Source organism: Lolium rigidum, chromosome 3 (assembly GCF_022539505.1).
Source record: "Lolium rigidum isolate FL_2022 chromosome 3, APGP_CSIRO_Lrig_0.1, whole genome shotgun sequence".
Taxonomy (NCBI): Eukaryota; Viridiplantae; Streptophyta; class Magnoliopsida; order Poales; family Poaceae; genus Lolium; species Lolium rigidum.
In genome coordinates, this window is record NC_061510.1 from 357,867,640 (window position 1) to 357,884,648 (window position 17,009).

The following is a 17,009-nucleotide window of genomic DNA, read 5'->3' on the forward strand; positions in this document are numbered from 1 at the left end:
ACTGTGTATTCTTTCCTATTGATTATGCAATTTCTGCTAGATTAGATTGGACTAATTTTCCCGCAACATCGCCTGTTTCGACTAGCATGTCCGCATTTGGGTTTAGTTAGGGTTTCATCCTTTCCTCTGTTAGGACTTAGAGGCATCAGTACAAATCTGAGTAGGTGATGGAGAGATTTCTGTCTGGATTTTGGATGGTCGCCGATCAGTGGTGCTATTTCTTTAGGATGTAAGCCTGTAGTGACCTACAGGCCTATGGTGGAAATAATGATGTTTATCTTGTTGCCACGCTAATTGGGGTAAAAAAAAATAGCCTGCCGCCGTTAGCTGTTGATTCCAGTACAATCCACTCTTCAGGATGGTGTGTGTTATTTTATTGTTAGAAACTATACTAATGTGGCCCCATAGCTTTTTCTTGGGCTATTTCTGCATTTTGCATGTTGAAGTTCTCCACTGATTTTGATACTTTGGCCTGATTTATCCATTTGGTGCAAAATTAGAGAATCTCGGAAGCCAAGAATGGGGATGCCTCCCGCAACACCAAGGGAATTAAGCAGTGGGGATAACATTGTCAAGGCGGTGAAGGAAGAATGTCAGCCATTGCACTCCGTCAAGCAGGAGAATGTTGATGATCCTTTGAATGCCAGCTCATCTCCATCTGACCTTGATGCCAAGAATGATGATGCATCCTTCGTCAAAGAGGAGGAAGAACAGTTATGTGACGCCGAACGGATGGAAGACGCTGTGGGACTTGCTTCTGATCCTATGACACGGTTTAACAAGCTTGATGAGCTGCTGAAACAGACAAAGCTCTATGCAGAATATATACTTGAGAAGTTGCTTGAAGAATCTAGCAATTATAGCCCTGGTTATGACGCTACTCTCACAGAAGAAGAAATGTGGGAAAAGGAGCAGGCCAAGATTGTTCCGTTAGTGACGGGTGCGAAGTTGAAGCCTTACCAGATAGAGGGTGTGAAGTGGCTAATATCGCATTGGCAGATTGGGGTTAATGGGATACTGGCAGATGAAATTAGAATTGGGAAAACAATCCAGTCAATTGCGTTTCTTTCTCATCTCAAAGGGAATGGAATGCATGGTCCATACATGATAATTGCTTCTGCAACCACTCTAACGAACTGGGTGGATGAGATCTCAAGGTAAAGTCTCCAAAGTTTCATTTCAATGTTGTTAGTTGGTGTCTTATGTGGAAAAGTTTTGTTTCAGGCTTGCTCCATCTCTGACGTGTCTGATTTACTATGGAGATAAAGTGGCCCGAGAAGAGATGTTGACAAAGGTCATGACCAAAACTATTGGCCCTGATTTTCCCATAATAGTTACTTCATATGAGATGGCCATCGCAGATGCAAAACTTCTTGCTCATTACAAGTGGAAGTATATTGTGTTTGACGAGGTGATGGAAAAACAAATATCCTGAATCATCGTCCTTTGTGTTTTTCCCCCTTTGCATTGAATGTCAACTGTATACTTCTTTTTACAGGGCCATGAGTTGAAAAACTTGGAATGCGAATTGTTGTTGGAGTTAACGCCGCTGCCAATAGGGAATGGACTCCTTTTGACCAGGACACCATTTCAAAATGGCCTAGCAGAGCTGTGGTCGGTACTGAACTTTGTTTTTCCTGAGATATCCGTATCTCATCATGAATTTGAGTCATGGTATGATTCACTCTTTCTCTACCCATTTAGTACATCACCTGTTTATCAGTGACTGATTGCTGCCTTGAGGCATATCTTTCAGAAAGGATGCTCTGCCGTATGTCAGATCTTCTGTTGATAAATCCGCTAAACTGCACATATTCTTTCTAAATTAACGAAAGCATATCTGTTAAATTCAATTAGGATGATATAAATACTTTCACTACCAGTTATTTATTGTAATCTAGTAATTTTAGTATTTGAATGCTACCCTTGAAACAAATAATCTCATATAGCTGTATATATCTGTATATAATGCTGTTTGGAAACTAAGTACAATATATCATTATTCATTAGGTCTGGATGCTTTGTTTCCGTATAGATTGTTTGTTGTCTTCATGTAAATTTGGGATGTCTAGCTGCTAAATAGCACACTAATTGAAAAGAACTATCTGAACTAGCAAATCTAAACATTATTAACTTATTTGTTTTTGAAGACCTATCTTGTTACTAACATATCACGTTTGCTAAAAGAGTGTCTATTATAGTACCTTACATGTGTCATTTTTTTATTTGAAGATGGTAAGGTTATTTCTAAATATTTCATGTATGATATTTGTTTTTTCTGTGCCTCTGCTTGGCTGACAACAATCTTCTTTAAAGGTTTGATTTTACTGGGAAAAGAGGTGAGGAACAGATAGAAGAAACTACAATTAATAGAAGGGCATTTGTTGTTTCAAAGCTTCATGCCATTTTGGATCCATTCATTCTAAGGCAGATGGAGAAGCCTGTAGAAAATACGCCTCCACGAACAAAAGGTGCTACGTGCTCCAACACCAAAGCTGTTAAGAACAAGGATGCAGTTAACCTCTCGAAAGGTCACACAGTAAGAGACGGTGCAAGGTCTGGTGGTCAGAGTTCACAAGAGGCGGCAGCAGAGGCTGCTTATGAAAACGATGGTGAAGGTAGTCCTAATCTGCCATCCACTCAACTGGGGCCGGAAGGTAATCATAAGGCTAAGCGGCCTCGAACAGACGATGCAGTTCTCTCCCTGCTTGGAGAAATTAAAAGCACATTTCAAGCTTCTTTGAAGCCAGCTGAGCCTGTGCAAGTGCCAAAGGCAACTTCCCCTCGAGAAATCTTAGAGGCACTCAAACAGATACCTGACTTAACCAGTGCTGATTTCCTGAGAGCCTATAGTAGTCTGATCCGTGATGATCGGCAGTTTGAATCTCTCATGGTGCTCCCAGCGGGCATGAGGAAGGACTGGCTGCTCATGGAAACTGGGAAGAAGTGAGACTTGCCCTATTTCTCCAGCAGCAAGTATGCAGCACTTGTCTGGATATTGTTCAGTGGAGCTAGCTGAACTAATGCTCATCTTGCTTACTTTCCTAGTTATTAGTCCCGCTTTTCTAGGAACCATGTAACTCGTTCTATATATGGACTTCTTTTCACGTTGTCGTTAAGTAGTAGTATGGATTCTCCTGAACTGTATGTTGTTTACCTGTGATAGCACTTGAAATCAATGGCACGAAGATATTGATATTGATTCATCTTGTGTCACTCCTAAATGTGCGCTGTTTGGTTTGCTCGATTGGTGGAAATATGTTGTTTTTGATGAGGTGATGGATGATGGAAAATAAAATATCCTAAAACATTTTTATTCCTTTGTAGTCCTTTGTGGTTTTTGCCCTTCTGTATTTATATGTCAAATTGTATACTTATTTTTTCCAGGGCCATCAGTTTAAAGAGTTGGAATGGCAATTATTTTCTGAGTTATGGCGGCTGCCGATAGATAATAGACTCCTTTTGACCAGGAAATTTGTTTTGCCTGGTATATTCTTGTCTCATTGGGAATTCGATGGTAATGTGTCACTGAGTTAACACTCCCACCCTGGCCACCTGTTTTATACATACATGCCATCACACCTATAGACTATAGCATCCATATACTGAAACAGACTGGGTAAAAGCAAATTTTGATGCTTCTTTTGTGGAGAGCTCGAGATCGGGAACGTGGGGTTTTGCTTCTAGATCAGATACTGGGGAGTTTCTGGCAGCTGCAGCAGGCAAACTGAGGCACCTGCATGGGGCACTGCAAACATAAGCGGAGGCATGCGTTGAGGCAACTGAAGGAGCTGCGTCGTTGGGCTACCACAGATTGGTTCTTGAGTGAGACTGTCAGACTTTGGTGCACGCTCTGAAGTCTAGCAGCCACGAGCTCTCTGAAATTGGACTACTCCTTCGCGAAGCGGCGATTTGCACAAAAATAACCCTTTTATAAAAGAAATACACAAAATAACCTCTTGGCCTTCACTTCGCTAACCCTTTTGTGTGGCACCTATGCGAGCGGCGCCACACTTCACTGTGTGGCGCCCATGCTGGCCGCCACACATCTTGCCTGCGTGGCCTATAGCTGCCAACGTGGAAGGCATGTGTGGCGCCCATGGCAAAGACGCCACACAACTCTTTATAAATAAACGTTGTCTAGAATTGACAGAACATAGTGGTAGCTTAGCTGGATGAAGCCTTTGTTGCAAACCTATAGGTCTTGAGTTCTTCAAACCCCCAAACCACTTGATTTTATTTTTACTTTTTAAAATTGTGCTAGACATTGTAGTATGTTCTAAAATATAGAACCCAGCTCCGTATTGTTTTTAAAACTTTTTATCAATTTTTTAATCATTGTAGGAGTCCAAAAATGAAACATACTTCCTCATGTTTGTTTTAAATGATATCATATGTACACCATACACATGCAGGAATTCTTCACAAGTTGGTATCAATTTAATCTTACCAGAGGTACTACATAATATTTTCTTTAAGTGTCTAATGTAAGATTATGGATTAGGGTATTAATTAAGTAAATTCGTGGCGTTGATTTTGCATATATAGATACAATTTCCCTGTATCACACAAAGGTTTGCTTTGATGACTTCATATATATATGCATCTTATGATAAACTAATAGCAATGGTTTAGCTTGTGTTCTCGCTATGTATATCTAATATATTCATTTAGATTGTAAAGAGAAGGTTACAGCCACCCAATCCATTAAAATGCATATAATTACCTTTGTTATGAATCGAATAACTAATGTATCTATATCATCTAGTCATAGTCAGTTACAGCCATTTGTTTATTAGTTATATTTGACTAGAATAATTCTTTTTTAGGCGCATTTGAGGGGAAAAAATATGATAAAAACCCTACAAAACAGCACGTATTTCTAGAATACCTATTGCCTGTTGAGTAACGAGAAACTAACAAAGTGCAAGGAGTATGGTATCTTAACTCAAATTAATATGCAGATTCCATTAAATTTGCTTTTGTCTAAGTAGATGTGTTGGGTCAGGAAGAATCTATATTCTAGAGTTATCTCATGAAATTCGCACTAGCCTTCTAGAGCCGCGCCGCCGGAAAGGAATAGAACCGCGCGCCGAAAGGCCAGAGGAGCCAGTCCAGCTCCTCCTCCATGGTGAGCTCCGGCGCCCACCTCCGGCTGCTCCGTCCGCCTCGCTGGCGGATGTTTCCGCCCGTTCCTATGGCCTTCCGACGTCTTCCTATACCTCTCATAAACGATAGCCCATTTTTTTTTTGAGGTAACACATAGCCCTTTATTCATTCATAACAGAGTTATTGATACAAAGACCATCAGGAGGCTCTAGCAACCACACCTAACGTCCCACATTGCTCGCCGTAGCAGAGCGGGCTAGCCTATGCGCTTCGGAATTTGAAGCTCTATTCTCATGTCTAAACGACGGCCCATTGGATAGCACAATATTGTATCCTGTCAATTTATCCCATTGCACAACAAAACCAAACCGGTACTGTTTGGGCCCATGTCCAAACCTAAATCCAAAACTCGGTATTTCCTTCTAGTTGCCGCAAGACAGTCCGGCGGACAACGCAGGATAGTCCGGCGCGAGCAACACAAGACACTGGCTAGTCTCGTTCCCAACGCAACGGACAATCCAGCTGAATTGCAGTAGACTGCCGGAACATTGATACATGTGTGTTATGTAAACAACAAGGAGTCCCTAGTAAGCCTCTTGTATAACTAGCTTGTTGATTAATAGATGATCATGGTTTTATGATCATGAACATTTGATGTTATTAATAATAAGGTTATGTCATTAGGTGAATGATATAATGGGCACACACCCAAATAAGCGTAGCATAAGATCACGTCGTTAAGTTCAGTTTGCTATAAGCTTTCGATACATAGTTACCTAGTCCTTCGACCATGAGATCATATAAATCACTTATACCGGAAGGGTACTTTGATTACATCAAACGCCACTGCGTAAATGGGTGGTTATAAAGGTGGGATTAAGTATTCGGAAAGTATGAGTTGAGGCATATGGATCAAGAGTGAGATATTGTCCATCCCGATGACGGATAGATATACTCTGGACCCTCTCGCTGGAATATCGTCTAATTATTGCAAGCATATGAATGGTTCATAAGAGATGACATACCACGGTACGAGTAAAGAGTACTTGTCGGAGACGAGGTTGAACGAGGTATAGAGATACCGATGATCAAACCTCGGACAAGTAAAATATCGCGTGACAAAGGGAATTGGTATCGTATGTAAATGGTTCAATGATAAGGATCAACGTGATCCAAAGGGGTTTTGGCCCAATCTTTCACGGCGAACCAAAATAACCAGCAGCTAGATAATTCGATCAATCGAAGATCAATCGCAAAATCCGAAAACTTCAAACGTTGGAACTGATCAGAATCAACTCCCACGCATAGCAACACATCAGACCTTCAAGATCTGCAAGCAAACACGACGATATGCGCCCCAAACATTGGGACTTTTCAGGTGTCTCTTTTATCTCGAAATTAACAAGTCTAAGATACATATGGCGGCTGCCAAAACCCTTTATAGGGTGACTCCAACGTAACTAGGGTGGGACATGCCCCACGCCACAACTAAAGCCCAAATGGCTGAACTAAAAGTCTATTTGGACAGGCCCAAATACCAACTCGCGAAAATAAACATGAACTGAAAAATAAAACATGACACGCAGAAATAAAAATAGAACACCTAAGTATTTCTGGTCGCGACTCCATGGCCAAAACGAAGCTTCGTTGGCGGTGTCCGAAAGTTGGGTTTCACCTCATCTTTAGGAGGCACTTCGACACACAATGATCCAAACTTCACAGGTATATGGAGGTGGTGTAATAGATGGAGTGATAGATATCCTCCCTCATCATCCCCCCCAACTTTAGAGGAAACCGTCCTCGGTTTCGGCTTAGTGTCTTGGACCTTCATCTTCACAGCAAATGTATCCACTTTGATATCCTTGTCAAACATAGGGTGCAACACATGCCGCTTCCCTTTATGCCACAAGGAATAAACATTGGATCTTCCTTCATGAGTGGAACGCTTATCAAATTGCTATGGTCGTCCTAGCAGCACATGACATGCATCCATAGGCAAAACATCGCAGATTACCGTGTCCTCATAATTACCTACTGAAAATTTTAGGCGCACCTTATGTGTAACTTTCAGCTTCCCTGAATTATACAACCACTCAACACAATGTGGCTGCGGGTGCTTCCATGTAGGCAATGAAAGAGAGTCCACCAAACGCTTGCTAACAATATTGGTGTAGCTGCCACCATCAATAATTAGCTTGCAAGCGGTGTTCTTGACTGTACATTGGGTCTGAAATATATTCCAGCGCTGCCCTTGTCCTTCTATGCGATCTGCCATAACACGCTGCACCATCAAGTTAGTGCAATTAGGGGCAACATCACCAGGATATACATCAAAGTTGTTATGTTCCTCAGACTCCTCACTAGATGGATCAATCTGCTCATCGTCACTAGCAGAAATATAGCCATCTTGTGTGAGCATCACCCGTTTTGCATTAGGGCACTCACGCCTCATGTGTCCTCGGCCTCCACAAGTAAAACATTGAATATTTGCGGTGGACTGTGTAGTAGATGCAGCTTTGGATATTCCGGATTTCGGCGGGTCACTTTGAGAAACATGATTGGAGCGTGTAGAAGGTGCCGGCTGAACACTAGAACCAGCAGCCTCGGTATGGGAACGGCGCCATGAATTTGCAGGGGCTGCAGCTTGGCGACGTTTGATTTGTTGCTCCGCACGCTCAGCTTGGTGCACGAGATCCTGAAGATCATTATAGTAAACCATCTCCACACGATCACGCACCTCAAAATTCAGTCCATTCAAGAACCGAGACGTTGTGGCCTCTACATCCTCTCTCGTTCCAGTACGTATCATCAGCAACTCCATCTCTTTATAATACTCATCCACAGATTTAGTACCTTGAGCGAGCTGCTGCAGTTTATTGTGCATGTCTCTCTTATAGTGTTCAGGAACAAAGCGATGTCGCATAAGCTCTTTCATACCTCTCCATGACGTTGGGCGAGTACGCATACGCAGAATTTGATTCCACCAAATCAACACATAACCGGTGAACTCAACTGCAACGAGTTGGAGTCGCCTCTCCTCGGTGTAATGGTAGGAAGAAAAAATCTGATCCATACGCATCTCCCACTCCAAATAATCCTCAGGTCCACGGTCACCAGAAAACGGAGGTATGGATAATTTGATACGCCCAAGACCACCATCATCAAGTGGAACACGAGCAGCATGACCAAAACGATCACGATCAGGCAGCTGTTCACGAAGAGCACCAGCCGGCCGAGCAGCAAACGGTCGTTGTATATAATGAGCATCATCCTGGAGGTCTCCATCATCAGCGGGTGCCAGTAGGCGACGATCATGATTGTCAGCAGGGCGGCGTTGTACCACGTCGCGAAGTGGTGCAGCAGGAGGGGGCTGCACGGGTGCATGGGCAGGAGCATCGCCCAGTGCATCAATTCGGGTAGCTAGCTGTGTAATCTGCGCAGTCAGCGCGGCATGACTCTGAAGAATAAGTTCACACGTGCTATCAAAACCAGCCCGAACATTAGAAGCCAAATCTTCAGCAAAAACAGGCAATACAAGTTCAGCTTTCTTCTCTCCTTGAGCTACGGAAGTATCTCCCTCAGTAGAGTTCACCATCGTGTTCAGGTCAGAAAATTTGGCGCGACAGCAGATCCGGCTGCACGGCAGAAGACGGACAAAGCCGGCGTTCTGATATAAGTAGCGACAGCCCCGCGTAAAGGAGCAGCCAACGTCTGATCCCGCGGCAGGACTTGGCTAAATAAAATACGTAGTACCAATAAAGCTAAACTGAAACGGAAAGGTACTCACGTAAAAGAGTCCAATGCGATCTTGAGTTCCTCTTTGCTTCTATGTTTATTCTAGCATGGACACCACACGCGGAATCCAAGTCCTATTCCGTTTCCTTCCGATCGTGGAAACCAAATAATCTGGAGAAAAGGAAAAGCAGATCCGATCTTCACACAGAAACAACACGACGGCGGAGCTTCAGATGTAACAAAAACTCCAACGCCTCCAGCAGAACTAACAAGCACAGAACCAGTATTTGGGCAGCTTGCCTCCAGGAGCAACTTCCCGAACAGATAAACTCTCAGAAGTAAAATCGCCGTGAGAAACCCGACGACTCTGATACCAAGATGATAAGGATCAACGTGATCCAAAGGGGTTTTGGCCCAATCTTTCACGGCGAACCAAAATAACCAGCAGCTAGATAATTCGATCAATCGAAGATCAATCGCAAAATCCGAAAACTTCAAACGTTGGAACTGATCAGAATCAACTCCCACGCATAGCAACACATCAGACCTTCAAGATCTGCAAGCAAACACGACGATATGCGCCCCCAAACATTGGGACTTTTCTGGTGTCTCTTTTATCTCGAAATTAACAAGTCTAAGATACATATGGCGGCTGCCAAAACCCTTTATAGGGTGACTCCAACGTAACTAGGGTGGGACATGCCCCACGCCACAACTAAAGCCCAAATGGCTGAACTAAAAGTCTATTTGGACAGGCCCAAATACCAACTCGCGAAAATAAACATGAACTGAAAAATAAAACATGACACGCAGAAATAAAAATAGAACACCTAAGTATTTCTGGTCGCGACTCCATGGCCAAAACGAAGCTTCGTTGGCGGTGTCCGAAAGTTGGGTTTCACCTCATCTTTAGGAGGCACTTCGACACACAATGATCCAAACTTCACAGTATATGGAGGTGGTGTAATAGATGGAGTGATAGATATCCTCCCCTCATCATTCAATCGATCACTAAGTCATCGTTGAATATGTGGGAGCCATTATGGATCTCCAGATCCCGCTATTGGTTATTGGTCGGAGAGAAGTCTCAACCATGTCTGCATAGTCCACGAATCGTAGGGTGACACACTTAAGGTTTGATGTCGTTTAAGTAGATATGGAATATGGAATGGAGTTTGAAGTTTTGCTCGGAGTCTCGGATGGGATCCAAGACATCACGAGGAGGTCCGGAATGGTCCGGAGAATAAGATTCATATATAGGAAGTCATATTCCAAGTTTGGAAATGATCCGGTGCATTTATGGCAGGTTCTAGAAGGTTCTAGAAAAGTCCGGAAGAAAGGCACTATGGAAGGTGGAGTACGGAGGTGCTGCCCGATTGTGGCACCATCAAGATCTTCTACGCGCTTTTGAAAGCGGCAAGTGATCGTCTACCGCAGCAACGAGAGCCTCCTCTCGTAGGCTTTGGAAATCTTCAAGGGTTAGTCTCGTTCATCCCCTCGTTGCTCCCATCTTCTAGATTGCATCTTGGCTTGGATTGCGTTCTCGCGGTAGGAAATTTTTATTTTCTATGCAACGAATCCCTACGAGTGGTATCGAGCCGTGTCTATGCATAGATGGTTGCACGAGTAGAACACAATTGTTTTGTGGGCGTTGATGCTTATGTTGTCTTTAGTTTGAGTACTTTGCATCTTTGTGGCATAGTGGGATGAAGCGGCTCGGGCTAACTTTACATGACCGCGTTCATGAGATTTGCTCCACGCTCGACATGCAACTTGTATTGCATAAGTGGCTTTGCGGGTGTCTCGTCTCTCCTACTATAGTGAAGATTCAATTTACTCTTCTATTGACAACACTAGTATCACCGTTGTGGTTCATGTTCGTAGGTAGATTAGATCTTACTCGAAAACCCTAAACCACGTAAAATATGCAAACCAAATTAGAGACGTCTAACTTGTTTTTGCAGGGTTTGGTGATGTGATATGGCCATGATGTGATGATGAATATGCATGAGATGATCATTATTGTATTGTGGCAACCGGCAGGAGCCTTATGGTTGTCTTTAAATTTCATGTTGAGTAGTATTTCAAAGTAGTTGTAATAGTTGCTACATGAGGTGAACAACCATGAAGACGGCGCCATGGACCTTGACGCTACGCCGACGATGATGGAGATCATGCCCGTTGATGATGGATATCATGTCCGTGCTTTGGAAATGAAGATCGAAGGCGCAAAGACTAAAGGGCCATATCATATCACATATGAATTGCATGTGATGTTAATCCTTTATGCATCTTATTTTGCTTAGAACGCGATGGTAGCATTATAAGATGATCCCTCACATTAATATCAAGATAATAAAGTGTTCTCCCCTCGTATGCACCGTTGATATAGTTCGTCGTTTCGAAGCATCTCGTGATGATCGGATGTGATAGACTCAACGTTCACATACAACGGGTGTAAGCCATGTTGCACACGCGGAATACTTGGGTTTGCTTAACGAGCCTAGCATGTACAGACATGGCCTCGGGACAACGGAAACCGAAAGGTTGAACACGAGTCATATGGATGATATGATCAACATGTTGATGTTCACCATTGAAACTACATCATCTCACGTGATGATCGGTTTTGGTGTAGTGGATTTGGATCGTGTACCACTTAACAACTATGAGGGATGTTGTATTAAGTGGGAGTTCATTAGTAATTAGATTAAAACATGAACTAATTATCATATACATAGTCTGAGTAGTATTTTGAATTAATTTGTAGTATTGGCATCCGTTTTTCTTCCAAGCGCTAGTCTTGTAATTGAGATAGAAATAATGTTAAAATCTGACAAGAAACTTTACGGACTGGTACCGTATTGTTAAAGAATCAAGAAATGATTAAGTCCTATTGCAAATTTTTAGTAAACCTCACATTGTTGATTCAAAGAGCTATGATTTCAATTAGTACCTAAAGTTATCTTGTCTCCATGAAACTTGAAGTTCAAATCTGTTTGAAAAAGTAAGGAGCTGAAAATTTAGTTTTCAGAAATAAGCAAGGTATGAGATATATGTGATATCTAAGACCTTATTGCAAGATGATAGAATATAATCTAGTGAGACTACATAAACTCATAAGTTTTATGGGAATGTACAAAGGTTGAAGACGCAAGGCGTCCCAATCCTCCAACTATTGGGGCACTAACGATATTCACATATCCATGAAATGATCGTCCTTAGTATGCAACGTTGCTAAGACTCGTCGTTTCGAATACTGAGGTATAGATTCTACTTGTACATACAACGGGTGCAAGCCAAATTTGCACATGCAAATACCAAGGTTAAACTTTACGAGCCTAGCATGTACAGACATGGTCTCGGAAAAGTCATCATGATATGATGGATAAAATTATGAGTGAAATTATTCATCATATTACAAAGTTACTAAAAGTGAAATCTGAAACACTTGTCATATGGTGATCAACTTCAAAGTAAGAACCTCAAGGTTATTGGTATTTGACCAACAAACCTAGAAGTTAATGATGTTAAAGTGTTTTTCTGAGAATGAGGAAAGCTAAAAGAGAAACTACAAAAGATATTTTGGCAGAAAGAAAAGAAAAGACTAGAAAGTCTAGCTCAGGTGTATATAAATGATATACATGTTATGGATGTATTCCTTGTTTGGTCACACAATGAAATTCTTGGGTATTTGTACCATATTGGTTGATATGAAATGTCATACAAAACAACGCAATACAAGAATACAATGGCCTAAGTGACTGACAAGGAATATGATAAGAATGCACTTCTGGAACAAAAATAAAGTGTTGTTATGTTTGTCATTGGCATTCTATCTAGCCCTTAGAATTTATAATAAAGAACTTAATAATTGTTATTTTGCTCTGGTCAAATGAAAACAATGAGTTGTTCAAATTATGACATTACTCCATGTACGATGGATAAGTTATTATAAATCTTAATGGTGAAGTACACATACATAACACTGACGCTAAAATGCCATAAGGCAAATGATTTGAATTCCACTTATTTTTGGAACCGCCATTTAGGTCATATTAGAGAGGAACGCATGAAGGAACTCCATGTAAATGGATTTTTGGAGTCATTCGATTTTTGAATCGTTTGGCGCTTGCAAATCTTTTCTAAAGAGAATGACTGAAATACCGTTCATAGGCCAAGAGTAAAACGGGCAACTAACTTAGTGGAAACATACATGATGATGTATGAGGTTCACTGGGCATAGTTGTGTGCGGGAGATTCTTCTACTTTATGAAAACTTACAACAATGAATTGAGTATATATGTGGATATATTCGATAAGGAAGAAGTTTGAAACATTTGAATGAATTCAAATAAATTTCAGCATGAAGTAGAAATCATCGTAATAGAAAAGTCAAATATCTATGATTGGATCATGGGGGAAATATTTGAATTACAAGTTTTAGTGAACATCTAAGAGAGTTATGAAATTGTTCTACAACTCACGTTTCTTGGAATATCATAATTATGATGGAGTATCCGAGAGATGTATCCAAACCTTGTTGGATCAATGATGAAATAAAATATTGATGCCATTATATTTTTGTGGATTATGCTTTAGAGACTACCGCTTTTACACTGAATAGAGCATCATCATGATCCGTTGAAATGACACCATACGAGTTATGGCATGGGTAAGAACCCTAATAGTCCTTTCTTAAATTTTGGAATGCATAGCATAAAGTAAATAAAGTTTACAACCAAAATCGGATGAAATGTCTTTGTTGGTTATCCCACAGAATTGATTGGGAATTCTTTCCACTATGGAGACAAAGACAAAAGTGTTTGTCGATGTTTCTTACTTATTTCCAAGAAATTGTTTTTTAGCGAAGTATTTAAGTGGGAGGACAATAAAACTTGATAAGGTTTATGAAACTGAGCATAATGATCAGAGTAGCGCAGCATCGGAATTGGTTCCGGAAGCAGCCACGATGATCATGGCTCCCATGTCTACAAAATCTTATAGTCATGAAGATCGAAGTAATTATTGAACCTTGTAGGTATGGTTTACTTTGTGGTCAAATAAATGATCTGTGAACAAAGGATTGTTTTTGAACAATGATAAACCAACTACATACAAAGAAGTTATGATGGGCCCTGACTCCGTTAAAATGGCTATACACCATGAAATCCAAGATAGATGAATACTTTTTGTAAGTAAATGGATCTATAAAATTGATGGACTTGGATGGAATATCCTTGAATAAGCTCGACTTGTCGAAAAGTTGTTTACGACAAAGTTCAAAGAGTTGACTACGATAAGATTAGATCTTCCGTAGCAATGCTTATAGTCTATGTGGATTATTCTAGTAATCGCTACATATTTCTTTCATGAGATATGATAGTAGGATGGCAAAATACATTACTTAACAGAAGTATGTATTAAAGGTGTATACAAGATACAATCAATTGTTTTGCTAGTCCGTGGAATACTAGATAGGTATATGAACTTCAATTGGATGAAGTGAGTATCGCGGAGTTGGAATCTTCACTGGATGAAATAGTCAAAGAATTTTTTGATTTCATCAGAAACGATGAAGATGCTTGCATTTGCAAGAAATTAAGTGGGAGCGCTGAGACATATTTATAATACTTTATGTAGATATATATAGTTGGTTATAAATGATGTAATTATATACTTGATTATAAAAGATTTCATTGAGAATTAACTTCAATGAAAGGATATGGACTGAAACATATTTAGTGTCAAGATCTATGAAGATAGATTGAGACACATAATAAGTTTAAGTCAAAGTACATAGAATGGATATTGAAGTAGTTCAATATAGAAATATTAAGAAAATGTTCTTGTCATGTGAAGGTTTAACAAGACTTGAGTGTATCTGACACTCAATGAGTAAAAACACATGAGTGATTATAGATCACGAATAATATGTACACAATCAGATGTCCTGTGTTATAAATAGTTAGGAGCATATACCAGAATGATTCATGTGATGATCATTGGACAAACAGTAAGAATATCCCTGTGTGCTTTAGAAGAACCAAGGATACATATATATTTTTATATGGAGTAATGACAAACAAATCACTGTAAGGTGTTGCACAGATATTTGTTTAGTCACATATAAAAATGAAATTCAAATCTCAATTAGGCTAAGTGTTGTTTAAAAGGTAGCACAGTGCTAGATTTAGAAGAGTTCTAAATATTGTGACGGATTCTATAAACGAAGGCAGAGTATGTCATTGTTTTGACAAATGACCAAGGATGTTAAGTCAAGAGGTTCTTTGAGAACTTGGTGTAGTTCCGATAGTGTCAGAACTTTGAAGCTATATTGTGTGTGACAATATTAGTGACATATTTCAGACCGCAAAATTAAGGTTCCACCAGAAGACCAAACATATTTAATGCCGACTCATTGAAAAATGAGTGATGCGTTGAGACGCAAATGAATTGCAAAATACATACGTTTCTGAGCATGTCAGATCCGTTGACTAAAACTTTCTCCCGTGAGCAAAACATGATAAAGCACCGGAAGGCCAAGGTGTTATATCTTTACATATGTAAACTAGATTATTGACTCTAGTGCAAGTGGGAGACTATTGGAGATATGCCCAAGAGGCAATAATAAAATGGTTATTATAATATATCTTTGTGTTTATGATAATGTTTACATACCATGCTAAAATTGTATTAACCGAAACATTGAGACATGTGTGTTATGTGAACAACAAGGAGTCCCTAGTAAGCCTCTTGTATAACTAGCTTGTTGATTAATAGATGATCATGGTTTCGTGATCATGAACATTGGATGTTATTAATAACAAGGTTATGTCATTATATGAATGATGTAATGGACACACCCAATTAAGCGTAGCATAAGATCACGTCATTAAGTTATTTGCTATAAGCTTTCGATACATAGTTACCTAGTCCTTTCGACCATGAGATCATGTAAATCACTTATACCGGAAAGGTACTTTGATTACATCAAACGCCACTGCGTAAATGGGTGGTTATAAAGGTGGGATTAAGTATCCGGAAAGTATGAGTTGAGGCATATGGATCAACAGTGGGATTTGTCCATCCCAATGATGGATAGATATACTCTGGGCCCTCTCGGTGGAATGTCGTCTAATAGCTTGCAAGCATATGAATGGTTCATAAGAGACCACATACCACGGTACGAGTAAAGAGTACTTGTCATGAGACGAGGTTGAACAAGGTATAGAGATACCGATGATCAAACCTCGGACAAGTAAAATATCGCGTGACAAAGGGAATCGGTATCGTATGTGAATGGTTCATTCGATCACTAAGTCATCGTTGAATATGTGGGAGCCATTATGGATCTCCGGATCCCGCTATTGGTTATTGGTCGGAGAGAAGTCTCAACCATGTCTGCATAGTTCACGAACCGTAGGGTGACACACTTAAGGTTTGATGTCGTTTAAGTAGATATGGAATATGGAATGGAGTTCAAAGTTTTGTTCGGAGTCTCGGATGGGATCCAGGACATCACGAGGACTTCCGGAATGGTCCGGAGAATAAGATTCATATATAGGAAGTCATATTCCAAGTTTGGAAATGATCCGGTGCATTTATGGCAGGTTCTAGAAGGTTCTAGAAAAGTCCGGAAGAAAGGCACTATGGAAGGTGGAGTCCCGAAGGGGACTCCACAAGCTTGGCCGGCCAAACCCTAAGGGAGGAGTCCCAGGTGGGCTCCACCTGAGGTGGCCGGCCACCCTCCCTCAAGGAAAGGTGGGAATCCCACCTAGAGTGGGACTCCCATCTTGAGTAGGTTTCCCACCAAAGGTAGGTTTTGGTGTTGGGGTCTTATTCGAAGACTTGGGATACAACTCTTGGGGCTTCCACCTATATAATGAGGGGCATAGGGGAGGGGCCGGCCACACCAAGCCACTCTTGGCCGCAGCCCCCAAGTGGCCGGCGCCCAAGCCCCCTCTCCCCAAACCCTAGCTACCTCTCCTCCACATACAACTCCCGCATACGCTTAGGCGAAGCCCTGCCGGAGATCTCCACCACCACCGCCACCACGCCGTCGTGCTGCCGGGATTCCGAGGAGAATCTACTACTTCCGCTGCCCGCTGGAACGGGGAGAAGGACGTCGTCATCAACACCGTACGTGTGACCGAGTACGGAGG

At 41.1% G+C, this 17,009-nt stretch overlaps 1 pseudogene; it reads left to right on the forward strand.

The window, feature by feature from the left end:
• The first annotated feature begins 519 nt into the window (after window positions 1-519).
• On the forward strand, window positions 520-2,950 carry LOC124700378 (annotated as a pseudogene).
• Window positions 2,951-17,009: the final 14,059 nt, after the last annotated feature.